Raw genomic sequence first — 12,308 nt, 5'->3', positions numbered from 1 at the left:
TTTTTAGCAAACAATATTATGGCAACTGAAAATCTGAATTAAAAAGAAAAATCTTTCAGTGCTTGTCTAAAAAGTCATTTTTTATATCGTTCTCAACTTCACAATGTTTATGTTAATACGAGTACTATTGCAATACGTATAAAATGAATAAAGATCTAATGCTTTCTCGACATCAGAACTGGTACATTCGAAAGAATTTGTGCTTGGCTCACTCAAAATTTCCAACCGCAGTTGAAGTATTGATCGCAATGTGCTTTTTGAGTCTATTATTGAATAAACGCCGCATCATAATGCACCGTCGATTCGAGGGCGGCGTTTATTAATATTTCTGCTCTTAAATGCGGCGTTAATTCGAGGGCGGCGTATAATCGAGTAAATACGGTAAACACACACACAACCCACAATCTCTCCAGTCGCTCTGACGAAGGGCTAAAGCTGGAAGCGTCAGCTTGGAAACTATTGATGGTGGCCAGTTTACGTTATCAACTCAGTTGATAATGCTAATAGACCATATAAAAGTCAAATTGACCATATAAATAATAAAAAGTTGATCATATTAAAAGTCGAACTGACCATCTTAGTTGTCCCATTAGTTGACAATGCTCATTCATTTATGATATTTTGTTGAGATGTGATCAATCATATCATGCTTTTGGTTGGTGTTTGGAATAAAGAACTTCTTCAAGTCTAAGCTACACTGTTGAGGTAAAGTATTTATACAGACAGCAGTCTTCATGTACAAGGCCTTATTATTATTCAGGGGTCCACTGAGGTGAAAAGAAAAATAAAGAAGTAGAAGTGTAACATATATGTGTACAAATAAATTTGACTAAGACTAGGAAAACAGTCTTAAACAGATAGTTGTGTTGAGTATAGGTTTCACTGTTTTTATGGAGTTTCTTGAGAGTTGCTCTTAAGTTAATAAGAATCATTCTCGTCTTGTGATAGGCATCATAAAACTGTCCCCTACTCCTGATCCACTTTAACGCAGGTAATTATTATTCTTTAAAATGAGAAGTGATATGGTAACTAAAAAAAATACCAGAAGAAAAACCCAAGACCTTGTGACCTCATCAGTTTAAGCTAAAGATAACTGTGTGCTTTTCTAGCGAGCACGAGCTGAGCGTGGGTCGAACCAGAAACGCGCGAGGCGCGGAGGGATTTGGCTACACAGCAGTGCTTACAGGGAGTTGAGGTAATCAAATGTTACTTATTACTAATGTAGTACAGATGTAAGATATGTGACTCCCACGCACCAAAAAAAAGTGGAGCGTGAAGAATAATAATTGCTTGCATAAAAGAGGATGAAGAGTGGGGTACAGTTCCTGATTCCTATCATTTACACTCAGTTATTTTTAGTTGCCATATCACTTCTCACTTTTACGAATAATAACCAATCCACAAAAAAATGTGTTGCCATCCGTGACTGCTATCAGTCACGGATGGAAACACATTTTTTCAGATTATATTTAAACTAGGCTTTTAATTGTCTGCTCTAGATGTAAGATTAAGAAAAGTAATCGATTATTTTCGTCACGACTAAATCAGGGAATTTTCAAGTTGTCTAGTCTGTTTCTTTAGCATCTTTCAAGCAAACAGAAATAAGCGTTAGGTGAGCGCTATGGACGAAAAAGAAGACGTTCCTACTCTATCGCGTGTTTGGAAGAGTATTGTTCAGGGTGGCAATGTTTACTTCAAAACGGAAATTGAACAATACTAAGTGTATTGTCCAGATTAAAAGGGAAATTTCCCTTGCTAAAGTGCGCTTGACTTGTAAACATCACGCCAGATTTCTCGAGAACAATGAACTCTTCATTGCGTAGGCATTTATTAAGGGTTTAAAATTTGTGGTGAGAATAACAAGTCATAGTACGTCAACCAGTCTCCGGATAAATTTCGAGTTGCAGTTTCGCGGTTCGTCCAATGAGATAATAAGTTTGTGTGTCTGCCATCATGATATTTCTCGCTCTAACTTGAATTTCGAGGTAGGTGAGTAACATTTTTTTTTCCTACTACACCTTTTGTTGTTTATTGTGTGAAAATACGCATTCATTTGCGTGAAAAGGCGAACAATTGCGTAAAGTTACATTCATCAAAGACAAAAAACGATCATTTGCGCGTAAATCAGATTCCCAAACGATTTTTTGCATTTTAATCAACATTCGATAACAATTTTGGACATTCTTATGCGTCAATCGTCATACAAAAGAGAAAAATATACTTTAATTTCCGCTAACCTTCAAGTCATTAACGCCATCTTGAATGCCAGTAAAGACAATATACAAACATTATGGTGCAAAAACCATTCATTAATATTTTTACCACACTGTCTGCAATTCAACAGCATTTCTGGACGGCATTAGTGTGAATAGGACAATCATTAAAGCGGTTGTACGAACAATTAAGCGGATTTTGTATTTAATAGGCAAGTATTTATTTTCAATTAAAACCCTATTTTTCGTTAAGTTCATTCGCTTCGTGAAAGACTTCTGGCCGCTAGAAAAATTCCACGAAGAAACCAATCGAACAAAATTGTACTTTCAGTGAGCAAAAAAATGGTCAAGGAAAACTCGCTAGGCGCTAAGGCGGATTATTTCTAACTGTAAATGCAGTTATCAATTAAAAAATGCAAAAAAAAATTGGTGTCATAAACACTTTAATGGGTAACTGACGGCGAATTCCCCCCCCCCTTTTTTTTTGTCCTTATACATTCCTCTTAGATTAAAAATCCTAAATGAGCAATTAAATAAACGATATGTTGTGCAAAACCAAATTTTCTAGAAATTTTTTTTGACGCTTAATCGACGGCCATTTTGAAAACGTTTCGATCTGGGTCGCGTGATATGATACGTCACACGTACACGTACGCGTGATATGATACGTCCACGCACACAGTGGAAAGCCGGTCATGTTAACAACTGAAAGTAACAACTTCGCACTCGCCGTCAAGCCGCTACCGAGCGGGGGAAAAAAACTTTTCTTTTATTCTGGTACAAGCCACTATTAAGAGACTGAAATACAAAGTAATGAATAAAATACTTTTCTCTAAAAAGGTTGAATTATGGAAACGCGACGAATCGCGTATCTGTATTCAGAGCCACAGATAAATTGCATGCCATGTGCCATGCCAAGCAACGGTCAAAAAAATTATATTATTTTTTTTCTCATGAACATTATTGCGTCTGTTTCTTTAAGAAACATTTTTAGTCCAAGCCGAAAAGCATGTATGTCACTGTGACCTCAAGCCCATCGGTTCGAGAGTGAGCGTGACATAATTGTTGTCATGAATTTCGGGAGGTTTTGATCTGGTGTCGTGAACGAAAATCTTCTTCTACGTTCCGGAAATGTACAAGATTGAGTCTTTATTTATCTTTTTTTAACGGAGACTTGTGAACAGCACAAAGAGAGGCTTCTTGCTCTTGTAACTTTTTGTTTATTTTTCCAACGCGTTTCGTCTCTGAGACTTTTTCAGAGACGGTTACAACTAACATTGAATAGCATATATAGCACATACGTGTCCCTAAGTATGACTTTCTGTGGAAGTGAATATAACAGAAACATGCTGTGAATCGACGTTACAAGAAACACCTTGTTGTGAGCGCCATACTCGAGTGTTGTTTCTCATTTGCGACCGGAAACATGATGAAATAAATCTTGTCTGCAAGGTTTCAAAGGTTACTCGCATTAAAAATGTACCACTGTCAGCTGAGTGAACAGTAAATTACTTACGCTCGTTTGTCGTTAATAAAACAAGCCGACAGCCCGAGAGAGGAAACCATTAAGGCACATATTATGAGACTGCCTAGCATCAACAATATAAAACGCAGTGTCTTGGCTAAAAAAACCAACCGACACAGAGACAAAATCGTGCGATGGAAATAACAAGCATGTAATGTTTCTCAAATTACGACCTGAATTTAATGAAAAAAATTAATACGTGTATTCACGCTCAAGTCATTCAAAACTTTACCACTCTTAGCCGCACTGAAATTTTATAAAATGAACGGAAAACAACAGGATTTCAAGCGAAGAAAACGAAGACCAGGTAAGCGCTGTGTAGTGATGTTTATAAAAATGCAAATGCAGAAGGAGTTAGCCCTCACCAGCTTTCCAGCAAAGTGTGCAGCGACAGCGGATTGCATTTGTTCGAACAAAAAGAGAACCTAATGGTTGGACACCAGGTTCAGTTTTCTCCTACTCCTTGAAGCTGCACAATGGATCTGGGTTGTACCTGCAGTTGTTTCTCTGTAACAGCTTCCAAATTTTTATTTTTCACTGCATGTACTTCTTGATAGCAGATGTTTTCTTTCTCGCTCCACAGTGATTGGCAAGTTTCACCAAATTTCACCAGATTCAATACAAGAAAACTTAGGACCGATACAAACGCGTTGAAAAGTGGATTATGTGGAAAAGTACTCTAAAAAATGAATCCGTCCTATGCTATCAGTCACAGATGGCCACAGACCTTTTCAGATTATTTTTAAACAAGGCTTTCAATTGTCTGCTCTAGTCGTAAGATTAAGGAAAGTAACTGTTATTTCTGTCTAGACTAAGTCAGGGAATTTTGAAGAGCAGGCGTGTTTTTGAGTTGTCTGATATGTTTTTTCAGCATCTTTCAAACAAGAGAAAGTTAGCGTTAGGTGAGCGATACGGATGAAAAAAATGTCGTTCCTTCTCTATCGCTGGTTTTGAAAAGCATTGTTCAGGGTGGCCATGTCTATTTCAAAACGGAAATTGAACAATTCTGAGAGTATTGTCCAGATCAAAGGGAAATTTTCCTTGTTAAGGTGTATTTCGCCTGTAAACAGCACGCGACATTTCTCGAGAACAATGAACTCTTTACTGCATAAGCATTTAGCATCTTGAGGGTCTAAAATTTCCGTGTGGTATGAATAACAAGTCATAACACAACCAGTCTCCAGTTAAATACTGAGTTGTGTTCGCGCAGTTCGTCCAATAATCAATTAGATAATCAGTTTGTGCGTCTGCCATCATGATACTTCTCGTTTTAACTTGAATTTCGAGGTAGGTGAGGAAAAGTTTTTTTTCAATTTCCCCTCTATACTTTTCATTTACGCAATTGTTCGCCTTAATGCGTATATTCTCGTAATGAACGGCATAAGGTGTATTAACGAAATAAAACAACAACAGACAATATTGATGAAGGTCTAAGAAGCTCTAAACTTTGTTAGACTTGGAACAACACTCAATTTCTGATCACTGCTCTCAGTAACAAGATTTGACGTTTGACAGTCATCATCTTACGTACTGAGCATGTAAAAGTCTTAAGCCGCTTCTAGCATAAATAAAATGCAATCTTTTATAGCCTAATGCACAACAATTTGTTTCTTCGTGCTTCATGTTCATGCCATGCAAGTTCGTAATCCCATTCATTTAGGATATCTTATAGGAAGTTACAACAGAAAATATTGAGTCTTTGGCGAGTTGAAAGAGTTTGAAATTTCAGAACGATGTAAAGCAAATTACCGCGAAAGTATCATATCAGACGTGAAGTTAATTCAAACTGTTCGCTGGCAAAGAAAACTCTGTATAAAGTGGAGTTGAGGGTTTGGGGAAAAAAAAGGTTTTGACGCTATACAAAGCTTATTGAAGTGAATTTTTGACGGACTTTAAGATCTAAGATACACATTCATCTTATGGCGTCAGTCTTCGATTTCTCGGTTTCCGCATTTTAGTGAGACACAACATTTGAACCTCTAAAGGGAATATTTCAGTTTTAATTACAAAGTGCTGGGACTTTGCATCCCAAAAGAAAGCAGATTCAAAGCGTACATCTATATTTTAATATAAAGAGACGAGTTTTCAATTTGCTTCAAGTTAATTTAGATGTGTAGCCACTTTTCGTATCCTTGCCGTCATGCTCAAGTAATAGAGCCAGTGTGCATGTGCGATTAAGTATTTATTTAAATGAGAACTACATGACGAAAGAAACTTTCTTCCTTTTAAAAGGAACTTTTGGTAGAGGACAGCTATCTCCTGAGCTAACGCCGAGCATGGCTTTTACGAACGAGCATGATGACCTTTTTTTTTCTTTTCCTCGAAGATCGCGATTTGACAGATTTGCTTGCGATTATAACACCAAATTGCCAAAATTCAATTCTAGATTCCTCAAACCCGGCACAGAAGCTGTGGATGCGTTTACACAGGATTGATCATTAGAATAAAACTGGCTTGTCTCACCTACCACTCTTGTTGGTAGAGTGTTGAGTCATATGAGTGACTGTAAGGCAGTTGATTTTCTAATCGTAACTATGTAGAAGTCCGCATATTTTCAGCCATTACTATGTAGCTATGGTGCGCTTTCAAATTTCTTTGTAAGGGACTGGCTATTTCCGCCCAACAAATCGGATTTGTTCACTAAGGGTAAAGCAAAGAACGTATTGTTCGGTACCAGGGCATTCACGATGTTTGGCGCTTCGTATTGATTTTGCTGGTGACAGTTCTCGCTCTTCTTTGAGTTTTGTACCTTCCCTAGTGGCTATTGTTCGGCTTGCCAGTCAGGTGTACCCTGAGGTGTCCATGGTAATTCAAATCGTGACTCATCGAAGATTGCATTGAAGTTTACGTTTCTTGGCTAAATTTCTATTATGTTTGTTGTTAGTATTCGATATATATTTTGGTTACGGTTAAAGTGTGTATTTTGAAGGAAATTGTGCAGATTTATTTTGTATGCACCCCCGGTGTGCCATGTTCGGATGAAGCCTGTGTACTCCCCTGGTGGTGTTTGGCTGTATTGTAATAACGCGCCTCGGTGGAGCTATACATTAGCGTATTGTTTTGATACTACTATTCGACATTGGAAAAGTATGTCGGAAAAAAATGTCCACCGAAAAATAAACATTTATTTGCCAGCTTCAATAATGACAGGAGATTAAGGTTAGAAGATAAAACAAACGATTATGTTGACAGAAATATCGGAGGTCAAGTATGTTCGTTACATGAGGTCACACAACTCGGGTATTGTGACGGTGAAATTTTGCATATTTGAGCGGTCGAACAAAAAAAATAATTTCTCGAAAACTAAAATATATTTTCACAAAAAAACTACACCATAATTATTAAGACATGTTGGCTACAATATATCAAAGTAGGAGTGAAATCAAATTTTGGGCGACTTGCCAGAATATTTCAAATTTGTGCGATGGATGCTGACATCCTCTCTTGAGTCTTTTAGAAACTTGAAAGAGTTTTTGGAATTTCATAAACATGTAAATCAAAATGCCGTGGAAGTATCATATCAGACGTGAAATTAATTCAAACTGTTTGCTGGCAATGAAAACTTTGTGTCAATAAAGTGGAGTTGATGTTTGAAAAATATAGGTTTTGACGCTTAACCAAGCTTACCGAATTTCTCGGTTTTCGCATTTTAATGAGATACAATATTTGAATATCGAGAGGGAAATATTTCAGTTTTAATCACAAAGCGCTGGGACTTGGCATCCAAATAGAAAGCAGATGTAGAGCGTGCATCTTTATTCTAATATAAAGTACACATGTATGAGTTTTCACAGTCTAAAGCTTATTTAGTCAACTTAATTTAGACAACTTAAAAAACACGCATGTTCTGGAAGTAAGAGTGAAGAAAGTAATTTTTATTTCTGTCGATGAATAGGTAAGGGAACTTTGAAGAGTATTGTTCAGAGTGGCCACGTTTATTTCAAAACGGAAGTGGAACAATATTAAGTGTATTGTCCAGATTAAAAGGGAAGTTTCCCTTGCTTAGGTGTGATTGACCTGTGAACATTACGCCCTATTACTCGAAAACAATAAACTCTTCATTGCCAAGGCATTTAGCATATCAAAGGTTTAAAATTTCCGTGTGGTATGAATAACAAGTCATAACACCTCAACCAGTCCCCAGAGAAATTCGAGTTGCAGTCCTGCAGTTCGTCCACTAATCAAAAAGATAATCAGTTTGTGCGTCTGCCATCATGACACTTCCCGCCCTAACTTGAATTTCAAGATAGGTAAGTGACAGTTTTTTTTCAACTATTACGAAATAAAACAACAACAGACAATATCGATGAAGGTCTAAGAAACTCTAAACTTTATTAGACTTAGCACAACACTCAATTTCTGATCGCTGCTGTCAGTAACAAGCTTTGACGTTTGGCATTTGAAGTTTGACTGTCATCATCTCACGTACAGAGAATGTAAAAGTTTTAATCCGCTTTTAGCATAAATGAAAATGCAATCTTTTATAGCCTTCAATTTCCCGTTATCATCAAATGCGCAATAATTTGTTTCTTCGTGCTTCTTGTTCATGCCATGCAAGTTCGTAATCCCATTCATTTAGAATATCTTGTAGGAATTTGCGACAGAAAATATTAAGTCTTTGGCAACTTGAAAGAGTTTTGAAATTTCATAAACATGTAAATCAAAATACCGTGAAAGTATCATATCAGACGTGAAATTAAATCAAAATGTTTGCTAGCAAAGAAAACTTTGTGTCAATGAAGCGGAGTTGAGGTTTGGAAAAAATAGGTTTTGACGCTATACCAAGCTTATTGAAGTGAATTTTCTGAAGGACTTTAAGTTCTAAGATGCACATTCATCTTATAGCGTCACAGTCTTCGATTCTCGGTTTTTGCATTTTAATGAGATACAACATTTGAATCTCGAGAAGGAAATATTTTAGTTTTAATTACAAAGTGCTGGGACTTGGCATTCAAATACATACATACGTTCATATTAACTCCCAACTTGGGCTTTTCGGTTACAGTGTCTAACTACAACTTTTAAAATACATATAAGTTAAAAAGGAGAAGGAATAATTGGTAAATAAGACATTTTATATTTAGAATCAATTACAAAAGACCTAGGAATATAGTTAAAAAATGAAGTTATACTCAACACAAATGTTCACCGCTTAATAGCTTCTGCGCTAAACGACGCCTGAAGATATTTATACTGTCCGCAGCTTTCAAATCATTAGAAAAACAGTTCCAAAGTTTGCATCCACGCCATATGAATGAAAGTGGACGACAACGAGGGATGTGTAAAAGATTGCATGATCGCGTAGTCCTAGTGTGAATATGAGAACGAGGTACAAATGTATTGGCCAGATATTTTGGGACTAGATCATTAAGACATTTAAATACCATTACAGCATCGTTAAGAAGGAGTCTATCCTTAACAATAAGCCAGTTAAGGGATCTTATGCCTTCTAAGATGTGATCATATTTCCTAAGACCTAACACGATACGCACAGCAAAATTCTGTACTAATTGGAGTTTCTTTGCCTTGCCTTGAGAAGTGTTAGGCCATACAGTTGAGCAATAGAACAGTTTACTAAAAACGAGAGCGTTCATCAACAATATAAGAGACTTTCTGTCCAGAAGGACAAATAGACAAAAGAAAGCAGATTCAAAGCGTACATCTTTATCCTAATATAAAGTAGAAGTGAGTTTTCACTTTGTCTCAAGATAGTTTAGTCAACTTAATTTAGACAACTCAAAAAACATGTCTGTTCTAGGTGTAAGATTGAAGAAAGTAATTGTCATTTCTATCAAGACTAAGTCAGGGAACTTTGAAGAGCATTGTGTAGGGTTGTCATGTTTATTTCAAAACGGAAGGTGAACGATACTAAGTGTATTGTCCAGATTAAAAGGGAAATTTCCCTTGCTAAGGTGTGTTTAACCCGTAAACATCAAGCCACATGTCTGGAGAACAATTAACTCTTCATTGCAGAGGCATTTTGCATATTAAGGGTTTAAATTTTCCGAGTGGTATAAATAACAAGTCATAACACCTCAACATGTCTCCGGATAAATTTTGAGTTGCAGTCTTGCAGTTCGTCCAATAATCATTGAGGTAATCACTTTGTGCGTCTGCAATCATGATATTTCTCGCTCTTGTTAGACTTGGCACAACACTTGACGTTTGACAGTCATCACCTTAGGAACAGAGAATGTAAAAGTTTTAGCATAAACGAAATTGCAACTTTTGTAGCCCTCAATTTCCTGTTATCATCAAATACACAATAATTTGTTTCTTGGTGCCTCTTGTTCATGCCATGCAAGCTCGTAATCCCATTCATTTGAAATTTCATAAACATGTAAAAATCGAAACACCGTGAAAGTATCATATCAGACGTGAAATTAATTTAAACTGTTTGATGGCAAAGAAAACTCTGTATCATTAAAGGGGAGTTGAGGTTGGAAAAAAACCAGGTTTTGACGCTAAACTAAGCTCAGTGAAGTGAATTATTTGAAGGACTTTAAGTTCTAAGACGCACATTCATCTTCTGGCGTCACAGTCTTCGATTTCTCGGTTTCTGCATTTTAATGAGATGCAACATTTGAACCTCGAGAGGGAAATATTTTAGTTATAATTACAAAGTGCTGGGACTTGCATCCAAACAGGAGCAGATTCAAAGCGTACATCTTTATTCTAATATAAAGTAGGAGGTGAAGTTTTACTATGCCTCAAGTTAATTTAGTTTGCTTACTTTAGACAACTCAAAAAACACGCCTCTTCGAGGTGTAAGATTGAACATTATAATTGTTATTTCTGTCAAGACTGAGTCAGGGAATTTTGAAGAGCACTGTTATGGGTGTCATGCTGAGTGTATTTTCCAGGTTAAAAGGGAAATTTCCCTTGCTAAGGTGTGTTAGATCTGTAAATCAACACGCCGCATTTCTTGAGAACAATGAACTCTTCATTGCAGAGGCATTTTGCATATTAAGGGCTAAAATTTCCGTGTGGTATGAATAACAAGTCAACAAAACATAACATCGTTCTGTGCAACTTTATTTCTAAACGACGAAATGAAAATTGTGCAAATTTACTGCGGTTATAAACGAAGCATTTTCAGTCTGACAGCCTGGCACAAGTTACTGGTTCTTTCACTTTGATCTAAGAATAGTGGTGATTTGCGTTCTCGAAGAGAGCGTGTAAAACGACATATAAAATATGGACTGGACCACTGGACCCTTAGACTATTTTTGGACTATTTTGGAATCATTTTTTGAACCATTTTTTTAGCTTTTTCTGGACCATTTTTCGGACCATTTTATAGGTGCTTAGTACCTAGGGAGGGGTGGGATGCAGTGTATCAGTACTGAAGAAGGGATGGTAGCCAGACTGTTGTTACTGAGGGAGGGGTAAAGGACGAACTATCAATATGCAGGGAGGGGTGGGAGGTTGATGTATTAATAACTGCCACTGATTTATGGAGTGTTTATTACATCATACATATTATTTTGAGCGGTTTTTCGACTTTCGCGTTTCTTTAATTTTTCGTCATGCGAATGCGAAACTGGCACCTGAACACTGGACTATAATTGTCATTGAAAATATCGCCAATTCCTGTTTTCGATCCTCCACTGTTAAGTCATGCGTGTGCCTGTTAAGTCGACTTGTGCCAGTGCTAAATGATACTCACAGGTTAGCATGAATCATCTTTCAGTTGCCTCGCGTTTCCCTTTTTGTGTGTGACGAAAAAAGCGAAGAAAAAGAATGATGTCTTTATAAATGGTTTGCACAACACGGGGTTTAATCCAGCCGTCAGTGAAACTCTCCTGACATATCCAAGCTTTAGACAATAAATTTTCCCCGAGCAGAATCGGTCAAATTTACTGACTTCTACGTTTTGCCGACGGTAAATATCGGCAAGCAACAGTATCCACTATAGTTCTGCTTAGCAGTTTTCGTGGGTTTTTACGGAAGAAGTGACTGGCAGCGGCCCAAGCAAATTGAAAAACAAACCTAAGGGAGTCGCGAGGAATACCTGGTCGCGATTTCCGGTGTCGATGATTAACTTCTTGTTTGCAAAACAGATGAGTAGTAACTTTATTTTATTTATTTCAGAATGATAATATACATGATTGAAACACAATATAAATAATAGCTATATACACACATTTCGATCCAATAAATCTATGAAATAGGGCAATAAATATTTTTATTTCATTATTAATTCTTTTTTTTTTACTATTCGCTACTATTCGTCCCTATTCGTCACTATTCGTCACTATTCGTCAGCATTCGCCACTATTCGCCACTATTCGTCACTATTCGTCAATATTCGTCAGTATTCGTCAGTATTCGTCACCATTCGTCACCATTCGTCACTATTCGCGACTATTTGCACTATTCGGTCACTATTCGTCACTATTCGCGACTATTTGCACTATTCGGTCACTATTCGTCATTATTTGCGACTATTTGCACTATTCGGTCACTATTCGTCACTATTCGCGTCTATTTGCACTATTCGGGTTACATTGCAAGTACAGCAGTGTTTTTGCTGAGTTAAGGGTTAAGGAACGGAAATTCCGTGATCT

At 36.9% G+C, this 12,308-nt stretch overlaps 2 protein-coding genes across 2 annotated transcripts in view; both read left to right on the top strand.

Annotated features, from left to right (window-relative positions):
- Positions 1-12,308, top strand: part of LOC131783209 (uncharacterized) — a 227,665-nt gene that overhangs the window by 166,212 nt on the left and 49,145 nt on the right. The window lies entirely within an intron of this gene.
- Positions 7,853-12,308, top strand: part of LOC131790872 (uncharacterized) — a 12,553-nt gene continuing 8,097 nt past the window's right edge. The window contains exon 1 of the mRNA XM_066159405.1: positions 7,853-7,988. The gene's annotated coding sequence lies outside the window, so the exon portion shown is untranslated. The remainder of the gene's footprint in view (positions 7,989-12,308) is intronic.

The sequence above is a fragment of the Pocillopora verrucosa genome, chromosome 12 (genome assembly GCF_036669915.1).
Source record: "Pocillopora verrucosa isolate sample1 chromosome 12, ASM3666991v2, whole genome shotgun sequence".
NCBI lineage: Eukaryota > Metazoa > Cnidaria > Anthozoa > Scleractinia > Pocilloporidae > Pocillopora > Pocillopora verrucosa.
Note: the sequence above shows the minus strand (reverse complement) of the source record. Positions and strands in the feature narration are given on the sequence as shown.